Below are 25,095 nucleotides of genomic sequence, written 5' to 3' on the forward strand. Positions count from 1 at the left end.
ATTTGTGACACTGTGGATTATGAGACACTTTTTTTTGTTGTTGTTATTGTTACCTTGTTCAGTCAAGGAAATCTTTTAATTCTTAATTTTCTCATTTCTCTTCCATTTGCCTAATTAAAATTTTCTATTTTTGGACAACATATCTTCTGATTAATAGTTTAGTAAGTTTACTATATGCCCTCAAACAATTTGGTTCTTCCACTGCTTTGGAGCCAATTCTTCCCAAACATGCCTGGTCACAGCATGCACTGGAAGGCGTAAGGCCTCCCGTATTCAAAATACATGCTGCTAGGCTCAATGGCAGACGGCTCAAGAATCAGAAACTAGGTGGAAATTCATACTGCTAACAAGTGCCTCACATGATTTTTGTAATCAGCAAGACTGCTTCAAATTCTGTTTTTCTTGGTTTAAATTGAGGAATTAATAGAGTATAAGTAGACTTTTTCTACTACACTGAACTTACTTTTCATTTTAAAAAGAGAAAGGGCTTTCTTCAATCTCTTCTACAGATGTCCTAATTTCTCCCTTTCCATCCCTCCAACCCCTGCAGTGCAGTGGACTGAACTTGGGGCCTCACATGTGCTAGGCAGCTGTCTATCACTGAGCTACATCCCTAGCCAGATGTTGTCTTTTCTTAATGTTTAGTCCATTTTCAACCTCTACTTTTAGCTCTGTCACCACAGCCAATACACCCACCAGATGGCAAGTACACATTGTTTACAGGCCTAGTAAAAGAGAACAAGAAGAAAGCAGCACATTTTTATCTCACACTAACAGACACTGAGTGGCTGGAATAGATCAAGGGAGTTGGGCGCAACCACAGGATCAGAATTTATGAGTATTAAAGAGTGCTTAATTAGAAGTCATTCCCATGAAGAAACTCTCAACCCATTCTTAGATGGTAAACAGACAGTATTAATGAATACATCATTTTAAATTTATAGTCAAGTGAGATACTCTTCTGGTATATATAAAAGGTGACAATGACTACAAACAGATCTTAAAAAGTTGGAGATTCTTAAGTAAGTGTGAAACTTTAGAATACACACACATATACCAAGGAATATCCATGAATTAAAGAGGTTCAAAACCATTCTTTTCCATAGAAAATTTTTTAAAAAGAGGATTACATTACCAAACTAAGTACAAGTAGCTCATTCAAAATTGCAGTAAGGTATTGATGTTCTATTTGTGATGCTACCTAAATTTTAAAAAAGATGATGAATAGCAAGGAATCTTAGTTAGATATCCATGTCAGCCAAACCTTCTTGTATTAAAAATTAATCCACTAAAAGATTTTTACAAGCGTTTAGTTTTTTTGTTTTTTGTTTTTAATAAATAAGCTCTGTGTCTACCAGGCAAAAAGTGCTCAGTTACTGTTTTGTTGTTGTTGTTGTTTTCCCCATTTTTTGTCACACAAACTGTCAAGAGAGTTGTCAAATTTTCACCACAGGTAAGCAAAGTGCCAAAACCAAATTTCCCTGTTGATGGTCTCCAGCCTTGGAGCTACCATCTAAAAATTTAATAGAAAACTTGTTGCTTGAAACCTGAGAGGAAGAAACAATGTTCTTACACAATAGGTTCTTGGACCTGTGCAAAACCAGCTAACTAGGCCTGGGGTTGTGGCCCAGTGGTGGAGCGCTTGCCTAGCATGCATGAGGTTCAATCCTCAGTACCACATAAAATAAATAAACATATTGTGTTTATCTACAACTAAAAAAATGTATTTTGAAAAATGCTAACTGATAATATACCAGAAGCACTGTATTCAAACTGTTTTGCTTACTCCTGAACAATGCAAAAGAGTTTCTTTTTGTTGTTGTTATTGTTTTCAGAAAAATACAGGCATCAAACAAATCTTCCCTCTTATTCCCACTCTGAAGACGAAAAATGTCTAAGTAGTCATTAATTATTTCTAATTGCATACGTATACGTAAGGGAGAGAGAACACCAACATGCTGCTCTGCAAGTGTCTGACTTTCGGATAATGAATAGGTTAGACACAGATTCCCAAAAAAATCTGAGTTTTGTGCTCAAGTATTCACATACAAAGGAAGACTCACAGGTACCTCGCTCCTGAAATCTTCTTTCATTATATATTTTAAATAGTGATATCAATTGTAATAGAAAGTATCTATTAAAATTAGTTATTTAGGAATTACCTCTCCATAGTAGCTGAATTTTGAAATATTTTTGTTTTGTTTTTTCTTCAGATACTGCTGACCCATTTCTAGGTATCAACTTGCTTGCTTGGTTTCTCATATAGACAGTAGAAATTCACAGTATAATAGAAATTGGTCTGTCACATAAGACATATATCTACACTATAATAAAAATGCACGCATGTTTGTTTTTCCACCATAATTTGAATACACACAATGATTCCATGATCATTTACATCAAAAGAGATAGTGGGAATTCATTTTAAAATAATTGGAACTGACTTGTTCTTAATTTCTTAATTTGATACTTTCTTAATTTGAAGGATTAACAGACCCAACTGTTTCTGTATTGCTATGGCTGGTGTTCTGTCTTCCTTGATAAGTTACTTCTGTTTACATTTATAATAGAAATGACACACATTTTTGATAACTACAAACCATGATGCTATCATAGTTACATATCCTACTTGGGGTTACCAATTTTTTTTAAGGCTGTCTATTCCATCAAAATTTACATTCTTTGGTTAAAATTGTAAAAGTTTTTACTTGAGTCAAATGTAAAAATTCCTTTTAAACAACACATAAGCTATTTTGCTTCTCTTAAAACTGCTACATGTTGCTATTCCTTAAAAAAGCAAAATGTATATAGATTTAGAATCTTAAATCTTAGAGCCAAAGAAATTTTTAATAATTGCTTGACAGTTGATGTCTTTTGCAGTCTTTTTAGACCAATTAAATATTTAGAAAACTGTATAATATTTGACCCATACAATTTTAACTACAGCTTGAATATTTTTGGCTGGTGTATTTCGCTAGTAATTTTACAGTGAGAATGTGGCAGGAATGTAATAGAGACCTAATATGTGCATGATCTGAGGTTCAGCACTGATTTTTCAAGAGCTAACTTCAAGAAATGCATAAAGTTGCAATGTGTATAAATGCAAACTGTACAAGAGTACAGCACTTCTCTTTGTGTCACTTGTAAAAGGAGAGGATTTTACTTTACTCATTATGAATTCCACACATTCAAAAGATATTTCTTAAAAATTTTGACTGCTTTCATTATACACACATTGCTTCCAGGCTCTTCCCTCCTGCTCTTTCCAAAATCCCCCTTTCTATCAGCAAACAATCTAAGCTTATAATCTTTCTTTTTAGAGGCAAACTACAATGTATCATTTCAGTTACACCCAAAATATTTCTCCCACATTTCTTATTTGAAGGTCTTTGGGACAAGTCTCACATTTTCCATAGAAAAGGAAATGATCTATTAATGTATGCAACTGACGTTTCATAATTCAATTTCATTTTAAGCCTCTGTACCGACTGTGTAATTACAAAGATTTTGCAACCTATTTCCTATCTATTTTCATGGCCTAGGTTTTTAAAAAATATTAAATGATCTTTTCCACAACTTAAATTCACCAAAATTAACGTTCTTACATTTTCATTATACACAATTTTGAAGATTTTTTAAAAGCCTCTTTTTGTTTATCTAATGCTGAGTTTGAAATGCTGAACATAAAAGAATAAATTTAAAATAATTTCTAAATGGCTGTTTTATTTATTCACTGATTAAGTCAGATTTATCTCTCACACACACCCATTCCAGCTACTGCCAGTTTTGAATGAAACAACCTCAATTGTAACAGAAGAAACATCTGTTGCTTTTTTCTTCACCAGGGCTTTCCTAACTGAAAGAAAGGCTCTCCTCCTGACCTCCTCTCCCACTCTCCCTCCCCACCCACACCAAGTTCCTTACAACTTTAAGTAAATGCATTATTTAAAATATTACTGCATCTATTAAAAATGTTATAGCCTATTCAGAAACATTCACATCCTTATTAAAGTTCCAAAAAGACCTAATGCCATATACATTTAAAAACAAATAAACAAACAAACATGTGCCTGATAAAATACAAATTGTAACTAAAATGCAGACTTCAAGGGCATACTTGAAATGATCAACTCAATCAAGTTGTCACACATTCCTGCCTCACTAAGAATTGTTTAGGTATAAGATTTTCGTCACAGTATCCACACTCATATAGCATCTTGCATGCTATATTTTCTTTGCCAATCCAAGGCTAACATAATGGCAGTCACTACCCCAAGAGGCAGACACCAAATGGTGCCACCCACACTCTCACACTGTGCCTCATAATAAACCATAAAGCAGTGGAATGCACCGGCCCCTTTATGAGCAAACAATGCCTGAGCTTCATTAGAATACAGCTGACATTTTCAAAGCACAAATACTTTGAAGAAAAATGTACAAGGAAAAAAAAAAGAAAGAAAGGAACGAAACAGCTATAAAAGCTGAAATATTTTCCAAGTGTCAGGTTGATCCAAGGACCTGAGGGAGCATATTTTGCTGTTGACAATTTAAAAGTTTTCATAAATGGGAGAAAATGTTTAATAAGATTAAAGCTTATTTAATTAACTATTGGGAAAAAAATGAAAGTAAAAACTATCACCTGAATTGCTTTCACAAGTAATGAATATGAAGTACCCATAAATGTATCTTCAACTGCTTCTTTAGTTCCTGAATGAAGAAAACTGAGCTCCAGAATTATTTGCACATTTTAATTAATTTATATAAGTAACAGGGATAAACCAGGCTAACTCTACCCCTCCCCCCCCACCCCCCACCCCCATACCCTGTAGTTTTTCTGACTGCAACCAGCAAGGACGTCTTGAAATCAGCATGCTACTGGCTATTTTTCAATTCAACACTGCTGCTACTAAAAGAATATAAAATAAACACTGTAAAAACTCTCAGCAGTAAGAAACAAACTGATCTCTCTTACCTGGTCTAAGGAAGCATGCCTCTCACTGCAGTACCAACAACACTCCACAGTCTTTGTTACCATTCAGTGGAAACTTGAGACTGTGTCAGGCGTAAGCAATCGAGCTCAGAAAAGCTCAATTTAAAATACTTCTCATAAAACTAAAAAGATGCTCAAGAAAACTATATGGCTAGCTGGCTTTTGAACACATATGAATATTATTTAATGTAACAAAGATACTTCAAAAGAAACTGAAAGTACAGATCTAAGCAATGAAGGGGCTTTTCTATGCAGAGCCTTGCTTTCTTATCAACCGAAAAGGCTTTTTTAATATTAAAAAAAAATGCTTAAAGTAAAGGTGGTGAATGATAAATCGTCTAACTCTAAGCTAACATTTTTCTAAATATCACTTGAATTTTAACTAGTTTAAAAATAAGATTAACTTACTCATAAAACCTGCATAATTCGAATTATGCATGTCAGGGTATTTGCTGGCTCCCAAAGCAATCACAAAACAGGAGACCTTAATACATCTTGAAAGTAGAGCAAAAAAGCACCACGAGTTTCAGGGAAAACAAGAGGAGAAACTCTTGAAAAACTAGTTGGGGCTTTTTGAACCTATAATGACTGCCCAGCTCTTGGGAAAGAAAAAAAAAAAAAAAAAAGTCCTGGTCCTGCCCCCTGAGATAGGAGGCCATGCTTCAACGCCAAAGTGAATGACAGGCCCATTTCTGATATCAACAAAGAGCAGCTTAGTTGTGCTCTATTTTTTTTTTTCCATTTTTCCCACACAGTTAGAAGTTTAAAATTTTCAGATTAGTCCCTTTATATCTCCCTTTAGGGTTAAGTACCTTTTCCCATTTTTCTCCAGAGGGAATGTAATTATATTGTCCTAGTTTTTTTAAATGATTAATTAAGATTACATATCTAATCATCTTATTCAGTTTTCCTAGGCATGAAGGTGAATAAATGAAGATCTCTTAAGTTCCTTTCCAAATCTATTCTTTGCAATGTCAGATAAACATATCACTGATTATCAAATACTAGTAAGTTTTTCCTGCATCCTGGTATGTAGCACAAGTAAAAACAAAAACTAGACAACATTAAAAACAAGGCAACTGAAATAATAACATTTTCAACTAGTTAGATGTAAAAAATAGCCAACCAAAGTACACAGCCTTGATTTCACAAATTCATAACAATAAACACCTCAATTCACAACATGTTATTTACTGAATAGTTTGTACAAGCCAAGCACTGTTTTGGGACCTGGTGATATAGTACTGGACACAGCAGTCAAAAGCCAGACAAAAATCCCTGTCTTCAGTGAGCTTATTAGCTCATATCTGAGTTCCCAGTGAGCACAACTATCGTAGATGATGAAGATGGTTTTCCTTCTTTGACTAGTTACCACCTAAACTAAAATATTCCCTTTTCAAAGTGTTTCTCCACAGTAGTTCCAGGAAGGCAAGCAAGTGTTTTATGCTTTGTCAGTGTTGTATCCCCAGTGTCTAAAACAGCACCTGTTAGACACTCAAATCCACACTGAAGGAAAAGTTTCTCCTCTACCTTTTCCTTGGTTAACATATATTACACTTACATGCAAACAGAAACACTGACAACATGTGTGCAGGGTGTAAATTAAATTGAGTTGTAAGAAGAGGAAAACAAGAAAAAATAAATAAATTGAGTTGGAAACACATGTTAGTTTAAACAAAATTGAAAATAAACCCTTCAGAGCCTTGTATCTTGTCATATTCTAAAACATTTTCACTATCAGATGTGAGTCCACTATAATATTTGAATAAAGAATTCAATTAAGATTTTATAAACTAAGTTTTTGTGGACAGTCGGATTTTAGAAGGGCTTTTTAAAAAATATTTATCTTTTAATTATAGGTAGATACAATATCTTTATTTCATGTGATGCTGAGGATTGAACCCAGTGCCTCGCACATGCTAGTTGGGCACACTATCTCTGTGCCACAATCTCAGCCCCTAGAAGAATTGGGGGGGGGGGGAGTAGGAGGATGAGGAGGAAGGAGAAGGAAAAAAAGAAGAAACAACTTGGAAATTATATAGAATCTTACCAGTTTGTGTATTAAAATATTACATATTTTTACCCATTTACAGTCTAGAAATATTTCTAAATTCCCCACCATTCGTAGTAATTTCACCAGATGATTTTTTTTTTCTTTTAACAAAGAAAATAAGTGCACATCTCTAATCTGTCAGATCATCCAGAAGTCCTGGCCTGTAGCACCCAAGGCCAGAGTGTTCAGGAATTAGATGTGGTTACATCTATATTTGTTATATTCTCAAAAGAAAGTTACACTCTAAATTGCAAACCATCCTCCTCCCTCCTCATGCCCTTCCCCTCTAGTGATTACAAGTTCAAATATAAACTACCTGGTATATATTTTAATAATAAACCTAACAGCAACCCAAGTTCAGGAAGGACATGAGATAATTTAGGTCAAGCAATGAATAAGTTGGGCCAAAGCAGGATTCCACTGTTCCTGAACGAACAATTTTCCTTCTCCCATTCTTCCCTTCAACAAATGCTCACTGAGCACATGTTATGTATCAGGCACTGAACTAAGCAGCACGTGATCTGCTATCACAGGTATGACCTTCAACCTACCTCTATTGCTCCACAATCCCTCTTCCTGCTTGCCTTCCATCCCAGTGCCTTCTCCAGTCCCAGTGTTGACTCTCCCTGCCCTTCAATCTACTGCTTTTCTCAGCAGGCAACATAATCATGACCTTTTATTTTCCTTTACAAGTGTATGACACAGTATGGGAAATGCACATGACTTCCCATTGTCATAATAAAGTATATCGTATCTAGATCCTCTCAAACAATTTTCACTTAATCATATAAAGAAAATCCATTCAAATACGCTGTTAATTACCCCACTACTGGTTAATTAGAAAACACCAAAAAGGGACCAGCATTCTCTTTAGTCTGGAACTTACTGATCAAATATTCACCACCACAAGCAACACATTTATGATTCTATAGGCAGAAATGACACTATGATAGCATAATGATAGTTTTATTTAGCCAATATCAGCTATCTACAAGACCAATATGATGTTGAGTGGAAATTAGCTGTTCTGTGCCTATACCTACATGTTCAAGTAAAAGGATTCATCTTCTTGACAAGTACAAAACCTACAGCAACGGGCTCCTGCTAGAACTTGCAAGGTATATACTATTTCTTAAAAATAATGTATAGTAAACAGCTTCAGCTTTGTTTGCCCTTCTTCCTATTTTTAACCTTTAAATACAAATAGATGTTTTTTCAAGGTTCTGTGTGAAGTTTGCTATTGTTGAATCTGGAATGCCATCCAAAGGGTTGGTTTCCAGTCCATAAAAATACCAAGTGATAGAACTTTTAAGATATGCAGCCTAGTGGGAGGTTTTAGGTTACTGAGAATGTGCCCTGGAAGGGGACTGAGGGATGCCAGTCTCTCTTTCCATGCCCAGGCATGAAGTGAATAGGTCTCCTCTACCACATGATCCCACCATGGTGTACTGGGTCACCACAGGCCCAAAACAATAGGACTGATGATCATTAATCTCCAAAACTGTGAGCCATACAAACATTTCCTCTTCTGAAGTTCATTTATCTCAGATATTTGTTATAGTAACAGAAAGCTGACTAACACAACAATTTTTTCTTCCAAGACTTACACAGCCTCTTTGGAAGATAATGATTTCTATAGCTTTATTCTTCTGTGTGGATGACTAAAAAAAATTATACATCTAGCCCTGTCATTTTCTGTTCTGTTCTGCTCTAAATTCTTATTTACAATTGCCTATTGGTAATTTCTGTCTGCACACCCCATAATCTCAACTTGACTTCTTCAGTATTCAAATTCTTGTCTTCCTTCCCAAACCAGCACCTCCTCATATGTTCCCTGACCTTGTTAAAGGAGCATTGACATTCAGAACAGAAAGTAATTTTCTTCTTAGCTAATCCTCATCCTCCAATGCTCCCACTGTTTCCAATTTTTTTTAACACATATCATTCTTCTACCTTAAAAATAAAAGAAATGAGAAATACAACCTCTGATGGTCACCCAATGTGTAGAGCTATGCTATCCCAAATGGAGGCCTTATCCATATGCAGCTATTAAGTTTAAATTGATTAAAATTAAATAAAAGTTAAAATTCAATTCCCAGTCACAAGCCCCAAGGCAAGTGTTCTTTAAGGCCACATGTGGTTAGCTTGACAATTTGGAATAACCAGGAGCTCCAGAAGCAAAGGAAGCCACTATAACCACTATCAAATGCTCACACATTAGAAAGATTAGGAACAGCAGGAAAATGAAGAGAAGGCCCCATAGAGGTACCGGTATGTGGGTGGAGTGATCAGCTGCTACTGGCACAAAGCCCCACCCACTACCGTAGATCCCTCCATCTTATAAAGTCAGTCATAAATCACAGGCAGCAAGTAGCAAATCTGACACCCAATTCTCAGACAAAAAAATCCCCATTTTCTGGGGGAAGGCTTGAAGGAGAACCCTTAGTCACTGGTGAAAGGACAGGAAAATCTCCCACACTGAGGGAACATTCCCCACTGCTGCTAGGGGTAGAAGCCAAAATCCTGTTTGCAAGAAGCATGAGAAACCTCAGTGGCCCAGGATTCCAGGCTGATACCAAAGAGAGGTTTGCTGTTGCTTAGGAAAGGGCAAAGCCCCAAGGCCCAGATACACAGGGACTAAGAGCAAAACTAGACCAGGACAGCAGAGAGCTACCTGCGAGGCCACCATGAGCACAGCACTGAGACACAAGCACTACCAACCAGCCACCAGCAGAGGGGCCGAAACGTGGAAAGAGAGTCCCTGTCTGTGATGGAGGCATGGGGTGACTGAGAAAGCCAAAAGTACACAGGCCAAAACAAGGTAACAACACTGAGGTACCTAGAACGTAATCCCAGCAATGTCCAAATCCAAACCCACCTCAACTCTATATGATTGACACAACAATGGCCTGACAGAGGAGGTACATCCATTTCCAGGCACAAACACCATCTACCTGTCACTACTGTCCTTTTATACATGACATCTGGTATTAAATTAAAAATTACAAACACAAACAAAGGTGGGAGTCTTTATCAAGAAATAAGGCAATCAATAAAACCAGACTCATATATGATCCAGATGTCAGAGATACAGAAAGGGGCTTTAAAGTAACCATTCTATCATCTCTCTAATCATTAGACAGGAAAACAAATTTTTTCTAACTTTGATCACTCTTCAATATTACTGAAACTTTTAAACTGAAATACTAAAAATGTACTGTAGGTCTTTCCTGAACTCTGTGCCTTTTCTCTTGATGGATTTTACTCCGCATCCTTCAGCTGTAATAAATTGTTAACCATGAGTAAAACAGCTCTCAATGTGTTCTGGCAGCCTTTCTAATGAATTATTGAAACTAAGGATAGTTCTGGAAACCTCTGAACTTGCAATTAAGGTCAGAAGTGATGGAGAAGCCAGGCGCGGTGGTTCACATCTGTAATCCCAGTGGCTCCAGGGAGGCTGAGGCAGAAGGATCACAGGTTCAAAGACAGCATCAGCAACTTAGGCACTAAGCAACTCAGTAGGACCCTATCTCTAAATAAAATATAAAAAGAGCTGGGGGTGTAGCTCATCTTGATTACTGTAGCTATATAGTAAGCCTCAAAATCAGGCAATAGGAATCCTAGATTAGATTTTGGTTTTTGTTTTGTTGTACTTTGTGGTACTGGGGATTGAACCCAGGGATGCTCTGTCTCAATGTTTTTTTGTTTGTTTGAGACCGGGTGTCACTAAGTTGCCCAGGCTAGCCTTGAACCTGCAATCCTCTTGCCTCTCTCATGTAGCTGAGATTACAGGTATGAATTACCAAACCTGATTAGATATGGTTTTTTAATATAATCTGTGTCTCTACCCTCTGTGCATGTGTATAATGTATGCATTACTGGTCAGTGAATCAGGGGCTCCTGCATGCTAGGCCAGAACCCAACCCATGAGCTACACCCCAGCCCTCTATCTTGTAAACTTACATGTTTACATAATCATTTTATTCCAATTACTAGTAAGATAGTCTTATATTATTTAAAAATGTGTATGGGAGTGTGTTATAGATGTGGTGCTAGGGATCAAACCCAGTGACTCAAATGTATGAGGTGAGTAGTCTACCACTGAGCTACAACTCCAGCCCCAAATGGTCTTATATTCTGTCCGTCTTTATTATTTTTACTACTCTTTAACACTATGTTCTATTATTTTGTCTTTAGAAAAACAATACTGCAAACATTTTCTTTCTCCTAATAACACGATAAATACTGTTCATTTTTAACCATTTAATAGTGCAGCAGAAAATCTGAAATTACTTTTATTTATACCTCTCTAGAAGCCTTTTAACCCTTCCCTAGATGCTTAGAGTATATGCTTAAAGATATTAATCCTCCTCAAAATGTTCTATTTTAATACTATATTGAATCTAGTATCTTTGTGAGTTTCCAAGACATGTGTTGTTACAAAAGGAGCAAATCTGGCCTTCCCCATTCCCTGCCATCCTGTCGTGCCATGTAACTTGTCTTCTGCTTATACTCCTGCCATGATGCCATTGCCACACTGTGACTGCAGCTAGAAATCCCTTACCAATGGCCAACCAGATGAGGCCACCCAATCTTGGATTTCCATCCTCCATAATTAATATATAAAGTAACTAGCCTCAGGTATTTTGTGATAGCAACACAAAAGAAACGAAGATAAGGCCTAAAAAATGCATACCATTCCCATGAATTTTCTTCTCTCTGTACCTTCTTGCCATCTGTACCTTCTGTACCAGTATCTTTCCATCTGGAAATGCACCATAATCTACTTCTACCATTGCCTTTACATGACTGTGGTCACCAAAGGAAGTAGAGAGGTAATAATGATAAGAGAGATGTAAGGAAGAAAAAGAGACCTGGATGTTGAAGAAAGCAGTTGCAACATCTGGGGTAGCTGCAAGCCTGGTTAGCCAAGACTTAACTTCCTTAAGCTTATAAGTATGAAGTAGAGATTAACCTTTTTTCTTGACTGTCCTTGTCATTCTATCTTAGGAATCTATCTTTACTTTGACTCATGGAAATTTCTTCTGAGGCCTGGTGCACATTAATTTGGATTGTTAGTTTTTATTCTATTTCTTACTTTGATTCTCTGTGTTTTCACAGATTTGACCATGGTCCCACATGCTAACCAGCTAAACTCAGGCTTCCCACAGTGGAATTTTTGAGGCCAAAATGTCTATAATAATCTAGTATATGTACAACATGGGAATAGTTAATAAGCAGAAGACACCTTTTCATCAACTTTTTTTTTTTTGCACTTGTATTCCATTTTTTTTTTTTTTGTTTACTTATTTTCACAATTGGAGTACAACTTTTCATTTCTCTGGTTGTACATAATGTAGAGTCACACCATTCGTACAATCATTCCCATACATAGGGTAATAATGTCTGTCTCATTCTACCATCTCCCTGACTCCATCTACTTTTGCTTTCCCTGTTCTTCAGTCACACTATAATCAGATATAAATATAATATGCTTGCTTATATTACTGAGTATATTGAATAGAGGACATTAAAGACTAAAAGAACACTTTTTCTCAAGGAAGCTCTAATCCAGATCAACATTCCAAAGACAATAGATGTAAGATTTAAACTTATGAAAGTAAACTTCTAAGTATGAAAGCAATGAATTAGAAACATTAAAGTTAATCCACAAAAAGTGTGCTTCATAAAGTTTATAAATTGCTTAGCTAATATGCCAATTGTCAGAGACACCCTCAAAATAAAATGAAAAACAAGAACATAGGTTATTGGGACAGATTAGCATTAAAGAGATTAGTAGATAAATAACTCGTTAAATTTCTTATGGTTTTGTCAATATTGTTTCATGTTACTGAAAGATTTCTAGAAAAATATATGAATATAGAGCAGTGTGTTTATATGATTAATATCTGGTTTGAAAGACTTGAATGGATCATCTAGAACTTTGGAAAATTTATTAACTATTTTGTACCTTAGTATTCTCATCCCTAAATGAGCATGATAACAGTACCTATCTTGCAAGGAGGTGGTGAGGATAATATAAAATGTTGAACTTAGCACATTTCCTGGCAAACAGAACTAAAAATGCAAAACAAAAGAGACTTATAAAGTGTTAACTTTGAAAGTGGTAATATAAAACAAGATAGCAACTAAAGTCAAAATGTTTTGTTCTTAGAAAAAGAACAAAAACAATATTATAAAAAAACTGCAACAACATCTTACATGAAAAATCACAAAATGCTAAACAAAAATTTAGCATATTGAATTCAAACATGTAAAAAAGGCCAGGCATAGTAGCACATGCTTGCAATTCAATGATTTCAGAGGCTGAGGTGGGATGATTACAAATTACAGGCCAGCCTCAGCAACTTTGCAAGATCCTCTCTAAAATTAAAATAACAAAGGGCTGGGTAGAGTACCCTGGGTTCAATTCCCAGGACTGAGGAGGAGAGGGAAAAAACAGAAAGGACAATATATGTAATTTTATCTACATGGAATGCAAAGTTGGTTTAACATTAAAGATCAATGCAATTCACCACATCTGTAGAATTTTTTTAAAAAGCAAAACTATCATTAATAGGTACAAATGAGGTATTTTAAAAAATTCAAAAGCCATTCATAATAGTAACTCTCAGGAGGCAAGGAACAGAGAGAAATCTCCTGAATGTGCTAAAAGACAACTACAGGAAAACTTACAGCTAAAAATCATACTTATGATTAAAAAACTGTGTTTTCCCCCTAAAATCAGGAATCTTTAGCTAGGTACAGTGGCACATGCCTATAATCCCAGCTGTGGCAGGAAAATTCCAAGTTTGAAACCACTCTTAGCAACTGTCTCAAAATGAAAAAATAAAAAGGACAGGAGATGTAGTTCAGTGGTAAAGTGCCTCTGAGTTCAATCACAAGTACAAAAGAAAATCAGAAACAAGATAACCATGTCTACTTTCAATACTTCAACAATGAACTAGAAGTCTTAATCAACACAATGAATCAAGAAAAAGAATTAACATATAAAATTTAAAAAGAATAAATAAAATTATCTTTATACACAGAGAAAATACTGGCTGTGTGAGAAATCCTATGGCATTTATAAAAATTTACTACTAATGAATGTATTAGCAAAGCCACAGGCAACAAGTTCAATATACAAATATCCACTGTATTTCTATATTCTACCATGTAAAATCACCAGAAATTAAAATAAAATACATAATATACAACAGCATGAAAATAATAAATGCTTAGGGACAAATTTTACAAAGTGTGTGTAAGACCTATATAATAAAAACTGCAATATACATTGCTGAAAAAAACTATGGAAGACTTAAATTAATTAAGGGATAAAACATGCTCATGACCACAAGATTCAATTTTGTCAAGATATCAATTCTTCCCAAATTTAACTATAGATCAACAAAATTATTATTTTTTTCTTTAGTGCTGGGGATTGAACCTAGTATCTTGCACATGCTAGGCAGGTGTTCTATCACTGAGCTATATCTCCAGCAGGTTTTTTAAAATTTCATTGTGAGACAGGATGACCTTGAATTTGTGATCACCCTGTCTCAGCCTCCCCAGTAGCTATGATTACAGACACACCTTGTGACCAGCCCATTAAAAATCTTACCAGATGTTTTAGTAGAAATTTATAAGCTGATTCTAGAATTTATATAAAAATTCAAAGGACCTAGAATAGCCAAAACACATTTGAAAAAGAATTAAATTGGAGGAATTATACTTCCTGATTTCAAGACAACATTTTCAAATGTAAATAAAGCTACAGCACTATTTACATTTTGGATGGCTAGTATTTGTTATAGGGAATGGTCCTGTGTGCACTGTGTAGGATGTTTAGCAGCATCCCTGACTTCAACCTCTATCAGGGACAACTGCCCCACACTCAAATTATAATAATCAAAAGTGATTTCAAGCCCAGCACAGTGTTGCTTGCCTATAATTCCAGCAGCTCAGGAGGCTGAGGCAGGAAGATTTCTGAGTTTAAAGCCAGGCTCAGCAAAAGTGAGCAACTCACAGGGTCTCACTAAGCAACTCAGTGAGACCCTGTCTCTAAATAAAATATAAAATAGGGCTGGGGATGTGGCTCAGTGGTCGAGTGCCCCTGAGTTCAATCCTCATTACCCTACCCCAAAAACGTGATTTCAAACATTGCCAAGCATCTCTAGGTGGCAAAGATGCCCTTCAATGAAAACCACTGAGCTGCAGTAACCAGTGTGTGGTACAGTATAGAATGTCTTAATATATAATAATATAACTGTTGTATATTAAGACAGTGTGGTACTGGCACAAAGATACACATATTGATTAACAAAACAAACAGAATCTAAAATCAGACTTTCAATTATATTCAACTGATATCTGGCAAAAATACAAAGCAATTCTATAGGAAAAAGTAATTATTTTCCTCAAATGATACTGGAATAATTATATATTTATATGCAAAAAAAAAGTAATCCTCACCTCTTCGGTCACTTCACATTAAAAAATTAACTCTATACTTATCACATATTTGGCCAGGCATGGCAGTGCACACCTGTAATCTCAGCCTCTGGGGAGAGCTGGAAGGAGGATCACAAACTCAAGGCAAGCCTTGGCAATTCATCAAGACCTTGTCCCCAGGTTCCATCCCTAGTATGGCCAAAAAAAAAAAAAAAAAAAAAAAACTCATCACAAACTTAAGAGCTAAAACTAAAGTTTTCAGAGGAAAACAGAGATAAAAACTTTGGTATTTTTGCTTAGGAAAAGATTTCTTACAAGAGACACAAGCCCAAACTATATTTTCTTTCTTTTTTTGGCAGGGAGGGGCAGGGCTTGGGATCAAATATACTACTTTGTGCATGCTAAGCAAGTACTCTGCCACTGAGCCAGAATCCCAGCACCACCAAATTATCTTTCTTATCTGATAAGCTGCACATCAAAATATAAAACATCTGATTTTTTTAAATTTGTACTTAAAAAAATAAAAATAGGGCTGGAGATATGGTTCAGTTGGTAGAGTACTTGCCTTGCATGCACAAGGCCCTAGTTCAATCCCCAGCACCATAAACAAACAACAACAAAATAAAAATCAGGTGAAATGGTATATGCCTGTTATCCCAGTGACTCAGTAGGCTGAGACAGGAGGATCACAAGTTCAAGACCAGCTTGGGCAATTTAGCAAGCAAGACCCTGTCTTAAAATAAAATCAAAGGGCTGTGGATGGAGCTCAATGACAAAGGGCACCTGGGTTCAATCCCTAATAAAAGAAAGAAAAGAAAGAGGCAGACAGACAAACCAGTGTGGTAGAAAACATTTGTAAAATATATACATGATAAAGAAATCATATCCAGAATGAAACAATAAGACAAACGACTTAAAAAAAATGGACAAAAGATTTAAATAGCTGATTAATCAAAGAAGATAAGCTAATAGCACAGAAGCACGAGCAAAAATTCATAGTATCATCAGTCATTAGAGAAGTGCAAATTAAAACCACACTGAGAAAGCACACAAATTTACCTGAATAGCTAGAATGAAAACAAAACTAAATAACCCAACAACGACAACAAAATTCTGTGGATGCCAAATACTGGCAAGGGCAACTAGACCACTGCTGGTAGGAATACCAAATTACACAGATACTTTGGGAAACACGTTTGGCAATTTCTTACAAAGTTAAACATACACTTACCATCTGACCCAGCAATTCCACTTCTGGGTATTTACCTTAGAAAAATGAAAACTTACGTCAACACACAAATTTGGATTTAAATGTCCACAGTAGCTTTATTCATAATGTCCTCAACTGGAAACATCACAAATGTTCACCAACCCATGAATGGATAAAATATTTGTGGTACACAACACAATGGAATACTATTTAGCAATAGAAAAGAAGTCCTGAATGCAACATGAATAAATCTCAAAAGCATTAAGCTAAGAATAAGAATCCAGACATAAACGACATTAACTAACTATCCCAAGTATTCTATAGGTCTCAAGTTGATTATGGGCTTTATGAATCATTGGCATATACTATCATTTTTTATGTATATATTACATCTTTCTAATTAATTACAAACTCTCTGCCATAGAGATTAGCTTGTATCTGGATAGCACTTCATAGTACTAACAACTCACAATTGAATACCAAGGCACAGGTTTAATAATTCTCATTCAGTAACACAAATAGAATGTGGAGTACATATTGCAATAGTCAGGATACCTGCATCCAAATCCCAGCTGACTACTTGAATGATCTGTAGTAAGTAATTTAACATACATGAAATTTGCTTTCCTTATTCTAATTAATAGAAAAGCATGGAGTAAAGTGTGGTACAACCAGTCATCCTGATACAAGTGAGGCCACTAAGGACAGAAACCTCCTGAGAAAGTCAGTGGTAAAGCATGTATTTTACATGTGCAAGGCCCTATGCTCAATATCCAGCTCCCCCCATACCCCCTATAAAAACAACAAAACCTACAAGATAAAAAGAAACCTTAGAAGCTAATTCAAAATGCAGGGGTGGTGAGAGAAGAATAGAAGTACTTTGGATTAGACAAAGGGAACGAAGAGAAGGGAGGAAGAATGGGAATAAGAAAGAGCAGAATGAATCAGACATTACTATTCTATGTGCATATACGATTACACAACCAATATAATTCCACATCAAGTACAACCAGAAGGAGAAATTATATTCCATATATATACAATATGTCAAAATACATTATACTATCATATTAAGTAACAAAAACAAATAAAAAAGAAGTACATAGCTAAAAAGAAAGAATCCTCCTGAGAATTAAAGAGCCAAAAGTCATACTTGAACATGATTTTTAGAATCACAGATTTAGAAAGAGGGGCCTGGGACTGAGGTTATGGCTCAGTGGTAGAGCATTCATCTCATGTGTGAGCACTAGGTTCGATCCTCAGTACCACATAAAAATAAATAAATAAAATAAAAGGCACTGTGTCCATCACAACTAAAAAAATATTGGGGAAAAAAAAGAAAGTGGGGCCTCATGAGCCTTATGCTCCTTTGGATTTTAAGGAGATATCAAAAGTATTACTACAGAGAAAACTGGTTTGTGGCAAAAAAAAAAAAATACTCCTTTTTGATTCTTCAATGCGGTCTACTGTCATCAGGAATGGGATACCACAAGCATTGAATTGTTCATCTTTGTAGAGGAAACTGAGTGTTTTAGATTCATAAACAACTAAGTTTTGCTCTACTGCTAAGTTGTTGCCACAGGAATCCAACTCAGTAAGGAAGAAACCACTGCTTCAGACACCTGGCATATGTGCTTGGCTGAGAATTTATAATTGGAGAAATTGTCAATGACTGTTAAGAAAAAGCCAAAATCATTCAAGGAATTACGTTATGGCAGGCCCACAAAGTTTCATTAGGGATTTGCTATGTACTCACGTGTGCCAAACAGACACACTGCTATGCAGAACCATTATTTTCCATTTAATCCTCATAATATCTCTTATGAGACCACATGATTATTTGTGTTCTAGAGATGAGAAATGTGACATTCTAAAATATGATTAAATAATTTGCCCAAGCAGTCACCTTTAGTATGTAGTAAGAATAAGATTCAAATTCACAGGCTGGGGTTGTGGCTCAGTGGCAGAGTGCTTGCAGAGCATGTGTGAGGCACTGGATTCGATCCTCAGCACCACATATAATTAAATAAATTTTAAAAATAAAGGTCCATTAACAATTAAAAAAAAAAAAGATTTAAACTCAGGGCTATTTTGATTCCACATCCCTAATACTATTTAAAACCTTTTACAGCCAGGCGTGGAGGAGCACACCTATAACCCCAGCAGTGTGGGAGGCCGAGGTAAGAGGATGGAAAGTTCAAAGCCAGCCTCAGCAATTTATCGAGGCCCTGAGCAACTCAGTAAGACCCGTCACAAAATAAAAAATAAAAAGGACTGGGGATGTAGCTCAGTGGTAAAGTGCCCCTGGGTTCAATCCCCAGTACAAACAAACAAATAAATAAACAACCTCACAAACCTATTACAGGCTGGAGGTGGAGCTCTGAGGTAGAGTGCTTGAACCACAAAAAGAAAAAGAGGTCTATGACTACTATATAAAGAACAACATCTGACTGCTAAAGCTAGCACAGTGCTTGAAAAATAATAGGCTTAATTTCTTTCTTCCCTTTTTTGGGAGATGGCGGGGAGGGGTTCCAAGGTAGGAAACAGATGTTACCTCCACCTATTAGAAAGGAAAAGTCAAGTTCTAAAAGCCAGTTTTTGAAACCTCAAACTCCTAGCCCTTTCTCCATATTAGCATTGCTCTGAGGTTCATCATGAGGAGGAGGAAGACAAAGAAAAGCTGGAGGAGTAAAAATGCTTGCAATTGTAAAATAAAATTTTCTCATTCTTTGAATAACTCATATATTTGCTGAGTACCTGTTAAAGGACAAACATGAAACTTGGCACTGTAGACATAATAGTGAATAAAGGAAAACACGACCCAGTTTATTCCCATAGGTAGGTTTCATTTCAGTGGGAAGGTATGACTAAGTAGGGAATTAAAATGCAATGCAGTATATACTACGATATGCAATATGCACACACAGCATACTACAGGGACACGGCCACATCGATGTTTAATAGCAGCACAATTCACAATAGCTAAACTGTGGAGTCAACCTAGATGCCTTTCAATAGATGAATAGATTTTTAAAATGTGGCATATATACACAATGGAATATTACTCAGCAATAAAAGAGAATAAATTCATGGCATTTGCAGGTAAATGGATGGAGTTACAGAAGATAATGCTAAGTGAAGTTAGCCAATCCCAAAAAAACAAATGTTGAATGTCTTCTCTGATTTAAGGAAGCTAATCCATAGTAGGATAGGAAGCGAGAGCATGGGAGGAATAGAAGAACTCTAGAGAGGGCAAAGGGGTTGGAGGGGAAGGGAGGGGGCATGGGGTAATTAATGATGGCGGAATGTGATGATCATTATTATCCAAAGTACGGGTATAAAGACACGAATTGGTGTGAATATACTATGTATACAACCAGAGATATGAAAAATTGTGTTCTACATGCGTAATAAGAATTGTAATGCATTCTGCTGTCATATATAAATTTTAAAAAATAAAAAATAAATGCAATGCAGTAAATGCACAAACGGAATAGCACAAGGTGCCATAAGAGCACAGAGAAGACAAAGTGATCCCAGGAGGATGGGAGTAGGGCTACTAAAGTATAGGAAGTCCTACTGGGTGTGGGGGGATGGGCCTGCAGTCCCAGCTAGTCAGGAGGCTAAAGCAGGAAGATTGCTTGAGCCTAGGAGTTCAAGGTTACCCTGGGCAACATAACAAGATGGAGACAGAAAGAAATACAGGATATCCAGTTGTATTTCAGAAAAACAATGAATAGTTTTTACTAAACGTACATTCCAAATATTGTTCTATCTTTGTGTGTGTGTGCTAGAGACCAAACACAGGGACTCATACGCTCAAAGCAAGCCCTCTACCATCCAGCTATATACCCCTAGCTCCTCATGTATTTTTATTTGCTATATCTATCAATCCATTGTGGGAATTATGTTTTTTAAAAGCCTAGCAGGTCTCAAGATACAGCTTGGTGGTAGAGCACTTGCCTAACATGCCTAAGGCCCTGTGTTTGATTCCCAGTGCCACTCCCAGATTCCTGACCACAGTGTGAGATTAACTGCTTGTTTTAGATAATTTCTTAGTAGCAATAGATAAACAATACTCCGCCCATTAGAGGAATCCCGTGTCCCTTATGCATGGGCCTACAATAGTACCCTATCATACTCAATCACTGGCTTAGGAGGAGCCACAACCAGGGTGACCTCAGCAAGAACGAAGATGTGGAGCTAGCTTTGGCATATGCCTATAACCCTAGCTACTCAAAGGACTGAAGCAGGAAGATCACAAGTTCGAGACCACCTTGGGAAACATGGCAAGGTCCTGTCTCAAAATAAGAAATAAAAAGAGTCGGGGATATAGTTCAGTGGTAGAGTGCTCCTGGGTTCAATCCACAGTAACAGGAAGGAGGGATGAGGCGGTGGACCTAAAGGGGCCACAGCTGGGGCTGTCAGTCAACTATGCCTCCCTCCTATTAGCAGGAGAGCTAAATGGTACATTTCCATAGCCACCACAGGATTACAAAACTTTATTAGTTGTAGCATATCCTTTCTAAAACAAAATAATAGGATCTTTTCAAAGAAGACAAAAAAATTTTCAAAAAAATTTTAATCACTTGAGAGAATAGGAAAAATGAAAATATAAGCAAAATAATAAACATAATTAGCAGAGCTAAGAAAACTCCAAATCTTGGATTAGTTCTGGTTCTTAACTTGATTTCATGTATGCTAAGAGTTGCTCTGCCAGCCAAAAAAACAATTTGTTTCTGGGTGGGTTGTTTTGTTTCTCTCATTCAGAAAAGAATTTCTGAAATCTGAGGATACTATGCATCTAAGGAGCTGTAATTGTGGTTAATCAAGTAACCCAAAATTTCATATATATATATTTTTTTAAGTTGTAGTTGGACACAATACTTTTGTTTATTTGTTTTTATGCTAGGCGAGCGCTCTACCACTGAGCCACAACCCCAGCCCTATAATCCAAAATTTCTAAGAGTAATGTAGTGAAACAATTTGAGTTGTTGTGAATTCCATAAATTATTTTATTCCAACAGGTAAGTTTCAACTTAAAATGATTAAATTCTAATTACACAATGTGAACAGAAAAATGTCAGAGAAAGACAATTCTCTCTTTTTCCAAAAATATAGGATGAGTTGAGGGAGTACATAACTGTACAAATGTATATGGCTGCCTGGAGATGCTGGAAGTTTTCCTCTTTGCCACAGCTAACCTGTTCCTTGTCTTTATAAAGTTTTCTATCCAAACCATGTAAGTGTTCACGCTCTTCTCTTATCACATGATTTTTTTTCCCCATCTCAATTCCATATGAATTAAGCGCAGTATGTGTTTATGCTAGATCCTTTAAGGTCCATGTTCCACACATTTCAGATGTCACCTTTCTCCTTATAGTCTGCAAAATAGTTACGATTATTTTTGAAGATCCTTAACAGCCAGGTGCGATGGCACATGCCTGAAATCCAGGAGGTTAGGGAGGCTGAGGGACTGCAAATTCAAATTCAGCCTCAGCAATTTAGTGACACACTAAACAATTTAGCAAGATCCTGTCTCAAAATAAAGAATAAAAAGGGCTGAGGATGTGGCTCAGTGGTATAGCACCACTGGATTCACTCCCCAGTACCACTACAACAACAAAAAAAACTGGAATCAAAAATCAAGGAAAATTTCAAAAACTGGCCACAAAAACAATTTCTAGAGGATTATCTGTTGTTTCTGACTAAATATCACACTGTACAACTTTATGACCCAGAGTAGGAGACAAAAAAAATTTGTAAAAAAAAATTTCAACACAAAAATCTTTTAATATTACCTAGCGCGACAGATGCTACTCAGTTCCTAATTCCTCTGCCTCAGTTTTCTTTCCTCATATTTGGAATATGGTTTATTTTCCTCCTCTTAAAATATTTTCCCTAGTTCTCTTTGTTCATAAGTAAACCAATATAGACAATACAACTTCTTACCTCACTGATATATCTTTTTCTCCCCTTTTCTTTTTCTCCTTGTGGGTGTGTGTTTCTAGAGATTGAACCCAGGGACACTCTACCACTGAACTCTATCCTCAGCCCTATTATTTTATTTTTTCTTAAATTTTGAAACAGAGTCTTACTAAGTTGCCCAGGATGGGCTTATGATTCTCCTGCCTCAACCTCCCAGGAGATGGAATTATAGGTATATATCATCAGGCATATTGATATCTCCTAATTAATGTAAATGTAATTTACTTTGTTTTTTATTTTAATGGGTATGGAAATCATTAGGTTCTCTCAAAATAAGTACCAACAAAAAGTCACTAAAATGCAAATTTATTTCCCAGTGGTTTCAAAATTTTGCCTTTCTACTCTTTTATTTATCTTCATGGGATTAGCTTGAGACAGTTTCACTCTGAAAATTTTATTAACAGCAACTTTCTTTTGTCCATCTCAAACATCCCTTTCTAAACAAACAAAATTACAAGGTGGGCCATTTGTGGTGGCACACATCTGTAATCCCAACAAACTGAGAGGCTGAGGCAGAAGGACAGTAAGTTAGAGGCCAGCCTCGGCAACCTAGCAGGGCCCTAAGCAAATCAGCAAGGGATGTGGCTCAATGGTTAAGTGCTCCTGAGGAAGGAAGGAAGGAAGGAAGGAAGGAAGGGAGGGAGGGAGGAAGAAAGAGAGAGAGAGAGAGAGAGAAAGAAAAAGAGAGAGAGAGAGAGAGAAGAGAGAGAGAGAGAAAGGTAGGTATGTAGGTAGGTGGGAGACAAGTGAAGGCTCCCAACTACACCTAAAGAGAGAGAAAAACCTGACAGTGGAACTTCATCACTGCCTCTGAGATAGGCACTGTGTTCAGTGTAAACCATACTTCGTTTCATGAGCCTGGCATTACAATTTTTCTTTCTTTCTTTTTTTTTTTTTTTTTTGTACTGGGGAATTGAACCCAGAGATGCTTAACCACTGAGCTATATCCCCAGCCCTTTTTATTTTTAATTTTGAGACAGGTCTTACTAATTTGCATAGGACCTTGCTAAACTGCTGAGGCTGGCATGGAACTTAGGGATCCTCCTGCCTCAGCCTCCCCAGTCACTGGGATTACAGGTTATGCACCATCAGGCTTGGTCTGGCATTATAATCTTAAAATACCAATGAGGGTAATAATTTGTCCTTCCCTTTCCTTTCTTTTCTTCTATAATTCAATTTAGGGCAATATGTTTGTGTGTGCATAGGCAGTTTCTATACTGTCTGTGCCTTCCACCTTGTTAAGACTCAGGTAACAGGAAGAATGGAATGAATTCTGAGAAACTACACATGGAGGATTAGGAGTTAGGGTACCAGTGTGTAAAATATTTAAAAATCCAATAACAAAAAAGATATTAAGCATAACTTGAAAGCTACAAAAGTAATTTAAAAATCCATATAGTGCTTTCCAAATATTATCTGAGTCTACCAGTGTTCCTGATTACAACAGCCAACCTAGTCTGGCTATCAACTTACTTATGTGTCTTTGCCAAAAATTTCAACTCAGTTTATTGAAGGATTTTCATATGAAAACATATCTTCCATTTTGTAGTTGAAGTCTAAAGGAAATTACATTCAGTTACAACAATATACTTGATAATCTAATGATATCTCACTAGATATCATATTATAGGGTATTACATGAACACATACATGAGTCTTACTTTAAATATTAAATGTATGCTACTTTTAAGATCCATAGCCATAACCTTGGATCAAATTATTAAATCCTTTGAAACATTCTCCAAAATACTTCTTATAATTGAGCTCCGTGGGATGAAAATAATATATATCTGATAATGAACTGCATATTACATAGTGTTTTAGTATAATTTATGGTTTAAAAGATAGGAAATGTTCACAACTCATTGATCATAAAGGGAAGGCAAATTAAAACCATAATGTGGCCTGGGGCTGTAGCTCAGTGGCAGAGTGCTTGCCTAGCACATGTGAGACTCTGGTTTGATCCTCAGTACCAAATTAAAAAATAATAATAATTAATAAACAAAGATATTGTGTATCCCTCTACAATTAAAAATATTAAAACACACACACACACACACAATGTATTACCACTATATACTCACCACAATGAGTATAAGGAAACAGATTTTTTTTTTTTTTTAATTCTGAGCCAGGCATGGTGATTCCTGTGATCCCAGTTACTCCAGAGGCTAAGGCAGGAGGATCACAAGTTCTAGGCCAGCCTGGACAACTTGGCAAAACACCATCTCAAAATAAAATCTTAAAAAGGGCTTGAGATATAGAGGGATTATAGAGCACTTGTTGGTTTAACCCCAGAACCAAACACAAAATTTGTGAAGATTAATGTTACATGTCAACTCTACTGGGCTACGGATGCTCAGATAGCTGATAAGACACTGTTTCTGGGTGGTCACT

At 36.3% G+C, this 25,095-nt stretch overlaps 1 protein-coding gene across 10 annotated transcripts in view; it reads right to left on the minus strand.

Annotated features, from left to right (window-relative positions):
- The window catches only part of Tfdp2 (transcription factor Dp-2), a 162,857-nt gene that overhangs the window by 69,111 nt on the left and 68,651 nt on the right, over positions 1-25,095 (minus strand). The window contains exon 2 of one of the 10 annotated variants that reach the window (XM_026385050.2): positions 16,732-16,766. The exons of 8 other annotated variants lie outside the window; for them this stretch is intronic. The gene's annotated coding sequence lies outside the window, so the exon portion shown is untranslated. Of the gene's footprint in view, positions 1-4,972; positions 5,002-16,731; positions 16,767-25,095 lie in introns of those variants that run through there. One more of the 10 variants, XM_026385052.2, reaches the window with a different exon arrangement.

This window comes from Urocitellus parryii, chromosome 2 (genome assembly GCF_045843805.1).
Source record: "Urocitellus parryii isolate mUroPar1 chromosome 2, mUroPar1.hap1, whole genome shotgun sequence".
Lineage (NCBI taxonomy): Eukaryota > Metazoa > Chordata > Mammalia > Rodentia > Sciuridae > Urocitellus > Urocitellus parryii.